Source organism: Diadema antillarum, unplaced genomic scaffold (genome assembly GCF_040938485.1).
Source record: "Diadema antillarum isolate AM-2024a unplaced genomic scaffold, OU_Dant_1.0 scf00000141, whole genome shotgun sequence".
Taxonomy (NCBI): domain Eukaryota; kingdom Metazoa; phylum Echinodermata; class Echinoidea; order Diadematoida; family Diadematidae; genus Diadema; species Diadema antillarum.
The window spans coordinates 29291-38324 of record NW_027271030.1 but is presented as its reverse complement, the minus strand read 5'-3'; positions in this window follow the sequence as shown (position 1 = coordinate 38324).

Genomic DNA, 9034 nt, shown 5'->3' with positions numbered 1-9034 from the left:
TATCATCCATACTTTTTATCACTATCTGAAACTCCACAAAAACCACTAATTGACAAATAATCATCAATACAGAAGACTGAATACCTTTTTTACAATGTATAGCTTGTTACATGTATAAATCAGCACAAAGTAACCACGACTACATTGTGTTACTGAATTAATATGAACAAATTTCATGTTGTGACAGTATACTATATCAGTTTGAAAAGCCCAACCTGCAAAACTATAATTTTGCAGCAGTCGAAGTAATGCAGTCTCCAACGCAAAACAAAGGTATACTGTGTGAGTGTGTGCGTATAGGTGTGTTTACATGCAAACGTGATTTCTACATGGACGAAGGTGTAGTACTCTATTGAAGAAAAAAAGTAAAAAAAATATATTATTTTCTTTCGTGCTCTTGTGAGGATCGAACCCGTACGTGTGCAACCTCACGTTTCTAAGACGACGCCTCTAACCACTCGACCATACGTCTCGACGAGAAAATTAGAGGAACGTAAGCTTATGTACGTGAAAGATGAATCAGGAATCGTTTGGTCCGCATTCCATTCTCATTTTCAGTTTTAAATTGCAAAATTGTCAACCTCATGAGGAGATTTCAAAGAATAAAATGCATGATTACTGCAGCTTATTGTCACAGCTACAACATAAATAAGTTTCAGAGGAAATGAAGCAAAATCAGCTGAGATAAAGGTGCTTAAACGTTGTCAAGTCAATGCATGGTTTCTAAAAAAATCACCTCCCATAGACATAACACGTAAACTTGTCCGATTTTGCGTCTTTACCTTTAAACACAATTTAAAGCATGATGACGTCATCAAATTTCAAAACCATGACATGGACTTGAAAGGCAAATGTTCAAAGTACAACATATCTGAATTTGGGATAATATTGAGCTTAAACAACAGAGATACGAGCAAATGAATGTCAGAAACAGTACCTCAAAAAAATTAATTCCACTTTTTTGATTTCAGATGACGATATGATGACGTCATAATGTAATTATGGAAATAATGATACTTGAAACGTCATGTCCAATTTATATGCTTTTGTAATATGCAATAAAAACATAGGGTCACCTGACGTTTTAAAGAGCTATGGCGAAATAAACAAAGACATGTTTTTTCACTATATTTGCACATAGACGCGCACGCGAAATTTGAACTTTGACGCAAGTGCATTGCTTTGTTATTTGTAGGAATCGATTAGAAATCAATGGATATTGTTGCTCAAAGTATCAGGAATCCAAATCTGTCAAAAAAAGTGTATTTTCATGTTGCTGACGCGCTGTGCGCGCGAAAATGCGCGGACGGACGCGCACGCGCAAAATTGTTTGAAACGCATAAAATTGTCTGAAACTTCGAGATTTCCCATTGGAAAGTTGTTTTGAGCCTTTTAAAATTTTGACGCGCGCTTACGCGCACTTAATGATGTCCTAGGTAATTAGCATCAAAAGAAGTAAGATAGAACGTGACCTGAACTTTATGTCCACAAAAAATGATACAGAAATGACCTTTAGTTATGAAGTTATGATCGATCATGTAACATGGTCCAAAAATCACAAAATGGCGCCTAGACGACGTCATAGATATGTTACTGTCATGAAAACCTTATTGTGGCTAGATATTGTCATGAGACATGTTCCCTGAAAATGTCATGTTATTCCGTAATGTCATTCTTGAGATATTGATGACACAAAATTGTCCAGAAAGAAAGAAGAATAAAAAGAAATAAAGAGAGATTTTGACAATCACAATAGGTGATACGCTGATAGCGTATCACCTAAAAAACCAAAAAAAGACAGTATTATTCTATAATTTTCATTCAAATGATGTTAACATGGCAACACACTTTTTTATTACATATATAACAAAACAAAAATTTAAACATCTAAATCATATGATAATCACATATGCCAAATTTCAAACCAAATACTCAAAACTCATATAAATTAACAAAGTCCATAATTTTTTATATGAATTTTCATTCAAAATGTTCTGTTACCATGGCAACACATTGTACAACAGTTAACCAGAAAGCCTATCTCATCCACTGGCAATTTGAATGACCTTCAAAACAGAGAAAGATAAAAAAAAGAGAGAAAAGAAAAGAAAAGAAAAGAAAAGAAAAGAAAAGAAAAGAAAAACAAAACCTGTCACCACAGCACATACTCTCCGACAACTACAAAAGTTGGGTCTGCTTTCCTACAAACTTGTACATACCATGGGAAACACATGTGTGTATATAACTTCAAATCATTACCAAAACAATATTACTTATGAAAAAAAGACAAAAACATATACTAAATTATCAAATGTAATCATGTATATGATAATCACCAATACAGCATCTTAATTAATATTGCCGACTTTTCAGAAATTGAGTACAAAATGTTTGCTTTGTTTGAGCATTTCTAACTTCACTTTACACAAATATTGCACCATCAAAAGAAAATGCCTTTCTGCCACTTTCAGTTTTTACTTTGGGTACAACTAAACCTCTACTTTGATAGTTTCTCGTACTGTATCGATGTACACTCATGGCAGCTGAAAACATACTCTGCAGATATACAGGGGCAGAATCATTCAGAATGTCAAGCATAAGTTTTCCTTTCTGAAATTTCCATCTCTTCTCCATATCTATCCATTTTAGACGTGTGAACATTTCATTCGTTGAGGTTCGAGTGTTTGTCTGCAAGACTATTCTTGCTGTTTGTTTGTGTTGCTTGATAAGAATATCCTTTATTCTTTGACTTGAGTTTGTCTACACACTTGAGCAGTAATTATAGTATGGTAATATCAGAGCATTTGCTAATAGCTTAGCGCTCTCTACAGTCAAATACTTTCTTACTCTACGGAGCAAAGCTAGCCTGGAAGCAATTTTGGCAGATACCTGGGCAACATGTTCATTCCAGGTCAAGTGTTGATCCAACCAAACACCAAGATATTTGACCGTCTTCACATGTTCTATCGACACACTTTCAATCTGAATATTAATGTTTTCCCTGATACCATTTACTCTCTGTGGGGTGCCGACTAACAAAAACTTTGTTTTTTCAGTGTTGAGTGTTAAACGATTTGAATTCAACCACGACTCTACTCGCCTTAGATCATCATTCAATACAGTCTCTAATTCTTTGGGACTCGAAGCGCTATACATAATAGCAGTGTCATCTGCATACAAAACGATTTTGCTGTGTTTGACAACAGAGGGTAGGTCGTTAACAAAAAGCGTGAAGAGCAGGGGTCCTAAAATAGAACCCTGCGGTACTCCTGATTTGAGTGCCAGTGTATCAGATTTTTTTCCCTTGGATCATTGTACTTTGTTTCCGACCTATCAAATATGATTTGAACCATGATATTGCGTTATCACCTATACCGTATGTACGTAGTTTATGTAACAACAGGCCATGATCCACGGAATCGAAAGCTTTCCTTATGTCTAGGAATACCAAACCTGTCAGTTTCCCGCTGTCCATATTCCTGAATACATAATCACTGACATAAAGTAAAACAGTATTTGTTGAGTACCCTTTCCTAAAGCCTGATTGCTGAGGTGTTAACAGGTCGAGGTCAGCCAGATAATGATGCAACTGAGTGTGAACAACTTTCTCCAGCACCTTCATTATTGTTGGAATAATTTAAATAGGACGGTAGTTATTTACACTGTCCTTATCCCCTCCTTTGTGAATGGGGGTGACGGTGGCTAGTTTCCATTCTTGGGGAATTATCCTAGATCCAAGGGAACGATTAAAAAGGTCAGTAAGCGGTTTGCTAACAAGGGGTGCAGCCAGTTTGACACTGATACCGTCCAGTCCGGTTGACTTGTCAGTCCGAATTGATTGCAACTCCTTCATAACAAAACTCTCATCTACATTCACAAAAGCAAAGGTACCTGGAGTGACTGAGTGATAATTATCCCCATGCGCAACTCTGGTTTCTGCAGAAGAGAATTTAGCTACCAGTTCACTACCGATTGACACAAAAAACCGATTAAATGTATCAGCCATTTTCAATGGATCTGTCTCGCAGCAACCATTTCGACTTATACTGGACGGTACACTGTACGTTGAAATAGGAGAAAGACTCTTTAACACTTTACATAGTTGGGTAGGATTATTTTTGTTTGACACAATTTGGTGTTGGCAATACTTCTTTTTTTTCTAGTGTATTTTATAGAGACAAGATCCAATAGTTATTCATTACCGTGAAATGAACGTTGTCACATGACAGGAGCTTACCTGATCTGTATATTTGTGAACTGCAAGGAAGAAATACTGGTATTACCAATTATGACTGCTTCTCCTCTCTGTTAAACCGAAGGGTCCAGCTGTCTACAGCAAAATGAGAAAGAAGAACACTGTTCATGAAGTTATAAATGCAAAAAATACACGTTATATTGATGAAACACCAACTAAACAAAGCATTATTGACCGTAATTGATTTCTTCACGGAATTGTAGGTCAAAGCGCGGCTCTGTCAAGTAATCCATAAATAAAACAAAGAGAGTTACGTGTTATTATGGATGATTTGGTTTCTCTTGTTTTCAGGAGATTTCTTTCTCTTATCGAATGGAAGCAGATTATAACACCTTCTTGAAAATTTTAAAAGGTCGCTAAAATTGTCCCTCTTGAAGGAACGTTTACAGTTCTTCATTTCGAAGGTTCGTTAATACATGTATTGAAGTTCGTAATCCAAAAATGAAATGAGCTCGTCATTTCGAAGGTGTTTTTTCTTTAATAAGAAAGTGAAACAAGTGCTTTATTCTGAAAAATCGCTAACCCGAAACTGACATGAGGGCGTTTACATTTCGAAGGTTCGTCAATTAGAAAATGATGAAAAAGAAGAAAACAACAACAACAACAACAACAAACCCCCCCCCCTCAAAAAAAAAACACGAAAAAAAAGAACAAAAACAAAACGTGGGCACGTATGCACCTTCTTCTTATTTGGTGCTTTTAACCTATATTTCGAGGGAGGTGAAGCCGAAACTGGCCGATGCAAATTTTGCATTCTTTAGGGTTTCGAGTCATTTTCGTGTTTGTTTGTTTGTTTTTTTTTTGGTAAACAAGTACAAAATACAAATTACAAGTACAAATATTGAAATTTCAATCTGAACATTTCCTTACAAAATGACGAAAAATTGGAAATAAATTGATTGTCTTATCCTATTTCAAGGGTGTTAAAGCCAAACCTGGTTGATGCAACTCTTTCGTCTTTGAAAGTTTTAATCCCAGATATTCAAATGTGTTCTTTATCAACGCAAATTCGATTACATTTTTTTTTTCTGTAAATGGTGAAATATTGTGATCTAAAGTGAAACAGGGAATTAACCCCAGGCCGGAAAGCAATAATTCATATTTTTATTTACAAGTCAGATGAGCTAGTAGGTCATATCACCCAAAACGCAATGGTATCCAAGATGGCCGCATGGTGTGTTTATACACTGTATACGCTACTGCAAAGCTTGATATGAACTTTATACTGAAACTTCTGAAAACAACATATCAATGAAAATTTTATTTTGCCAAAATAGAAGTACAAATGCCACCATATATCGCTAGAGTGATGTCAAGTTACTCCATTTTGGCTGCAGTAAATAGTGTGGCATGCTTCAATAGGTGTCGAAACTTGCCTGATATTCTTATGAATTTCGTCTAATTTGCTTATAATAATCAAAGTTGTCACATAATATATTCTGATTATGAGCTCCCCCATGAGCTCCCCCATGGAGACTTAATGAGCTCCTTTGTGGAGACAATATGAGCTCCCTCGTGGAGACGATATGAGCTCCCTCGTGGAGACTTGGTACATACATATATATTTAATAATGTTCATATTTTTCTAAGATTAATAATGTCTGTTTTATGTTAAGTGCTGTCTGGGGCAAATTATTTGTATAGGGCCCCATTTTTCTCTTTCTTCTTTCTTTCTATAAAACAACAACAACAACATATTCTGATTACGTCATTACTGTTGGCTGTATCCAGTACCATTTTTTAGATATCAATATTAATTACTAAAGCATTCTGCGTAGCTATAATATTCGTGCATGTTACTTGATTATCAATTTTTACATTTCGTTTTTGTTTGTTCGTTTGTTTGTTTGTTTGTTTTTTGTTATCATCGCGCGTTACCTGTGATTACGCCAACCACTCTTTGTAAATATATTTATATGTTAGGTTACATATATAAATATATAAGTATAAAAAAAAATCTAACTCTTGTCTAAAACATTATCTGATACAAGACTACCAAAAACTTTAACTAGCCTGTCACATGCTGGACTAGCTTATAGAACTAGTCCTGCATGCTAGTCACCAGGACGGACTATTAGAAATGCTAATTCACACGTACCGATACTTGTGACGAAAACAAGTCGAAAATTGCGTGAGTCGAAAAAAACAACAACTTTGACTCCAGCAGAATTCGAATATCGCTTGTGTCGAAACACTTTCTCTAGACCCAAGCACCTGTACGGATGAATGAAGAATTTCTTTCAAAAAGTTACTAAATGCTTTTTTTCATCAACTGAAGTTTCTGACAGGAAGTTATCCATAGTTAAGAGTCTCATAATTATACTAAACTCACCAAAGTGTTAAAATTCTCGTGAGAAATTTGAGTATTTAGCTTATGGATCAAAAGAGTTCATTCCATGCATTACACGTTAAAATCTATTTCTTTTTCCCCCAAAAATGTACTAAATCCAGCTGGATTCAATCTTAAACCTCTTGTTCTTGCTTGATCACACTTAACCCCAGAGTAAGGTCAGGCTCTCCTGTCTGTGTAGCTTTCCTAATGACCTATATGTTACTTGATTATTAGCAGTGAAAATTTTCATTTTCGTGCATGTAAATACTTTGGAGAGACAGAGGAAACAGGAGGAGAATGTGTAGAGATATCAAATTATCCCGGAAATAATAGGCTATATATAAAGTTCGGAGTGTATCGTTCAGAGGGCAGTTGTTCTCGAAGCCTAATTCCTTCTAATCTAAATTTATTTAAGTATGTTAGACATGTCGTCTTGAAGGGCCTGGGGTGAGTCCAATATAGGATCAGGTGTCGGCCGGCCTACAAAAATCAAACAAACAAACAAACAAACAAACAAACAAACAAACAAACGAACACACACCCACACACACACACACACACACAAACAAACAAACAAATTAAACCAACATTACTTCAAATTTTCAAGGTCTTTTTCTACGTGAATTATGATTTCGCTCTCTTTTGGAGATCACTATAAGTCGAATGTGACACTGCATCACAAAACCAACAAAAGTCGCCAAACATGGATTTTTAGTTAAGGCTTTAAAGGCAGATTCTGAAAAAGCAGACTCTCAACTTTAAGATCAAATAGGCCTATAACCCAATTCAAATGGACTCTCCTAACCTGTCTAAATATCAGAAAGAAAGCACACACTCTGGAAAAGTGTAAACTGAGAAAAGAGGCTCTGAAGTATAGCGTCTATCACATCAAGCGCTTAATCTTTACCAAGCCGTTTTAGCCATCGGTAGCTGTGCAGCGAAAAACAGGATGTGAACCACCATACCAACAACAATGAAAAGATTATCACATAAAGCTGATATTAAGCATGCTCTATCAACACATGCTGACTATGATTTACGCCAACTTTCAAAGCAGTAGCATTATCCTTTCAAAAGTTATTACAGTTGAAAGTGAGAGAGTGTAAAGGATTTTTAAGACATACCTAATCACACTGTATTCTAAAAAGAAAGATTGTAGAAAAACTGCTGAAAACACACTTTCCAATCATCTATGATCCGAAAAATAAAAGTTATGTAGAGGAAGAATTTTTTTTTCCAGAAAAAACCCCAACAACTTAAGATTTACTTCGTTAACACATTTAACCTTTTCTGGAGTCCTCACATGAAATCAAGTGGTGCGACTTGTTGGTTTTGTGATACACCGTCACAAAATTAATAAATAATGCGAAATTCATGATTATCAGTAGCTTACATCCATCTACTGTGTCTCGGTGTATTTGTTTTGAATTTTGATTTGTGAGTAGTGAGCACAGTCTTTCAGATGCACGTTTTGTGTACTAATTTTACATACATATTGCTTTTAAGGTGATCCTATCTATAAATGCTCGATAGGCCAGGATATCGCATGAGAGGCCACCAGCATTACTTGGTTAATTTTCTTCAGCAACGTGTTCTTTGATACTGAAAGTTTAGATACCGTTCCAGTTGGGGTACAGATTATTTGATAGTTTCTCTCTTCGTTCACTTTCCACGCATTCAGCACCCATCCGTTTCTTTAGAGACCGAGACTATCGGTCCTCGCTACAAGGTTCATTAATTGATTGTTAGAATCTATGCCTCTTTTTTTCCTCACATTGTTATCATAATATACTGTTACACATCTTAAATACTACATTAGCTGGCAGACTGATACCAGGATTCCATTTCACAAATATTTGCAACCTTTGTATGCAGATTATCCACTTCTTTCATCGTGCAACAAAGAACACTAGACATTTACCCACTCATATCATTGATTTGAAAGGGTATGGGGCATACTTTGATATTTGAATTATCGTCCAATAAACTTTTGATACTTGTTTAAGCATTTATTTCTCGAAATGATCATTTCCAACAATATAAACATTGATTGATTTTTTGATTTTTTGATTTTTTTTTTGGGGGGGGGGTGAAATAGAGATTGAGTTGAATGTCGGTGCAAATAGCATTGATTACAGATAAGCTGTCACCTGAAGATAAAACTTGAAGACACAATAGCAATATGGAAAGACGGACAAGAGGTTATCATCCATTGGTTACCCTTATTTTCAAGTGTTAAACTTTTATTGTAAGTTCATTCACTATCAGTACCTATCCAGTGTTAGGTCTTATCCACTTATGCTTCTTACCAACTATCAGGTCCTATTCACAGAGTTCCGAATTCAAATTCAGAATGTTTTTCAAGAACAAGGCCCACGGGGTCGACATTAAGTAAAATAAAAGCCCTAGAGCTATACAGTGTACAGGATCAAAGAAAAGGTGGAAAC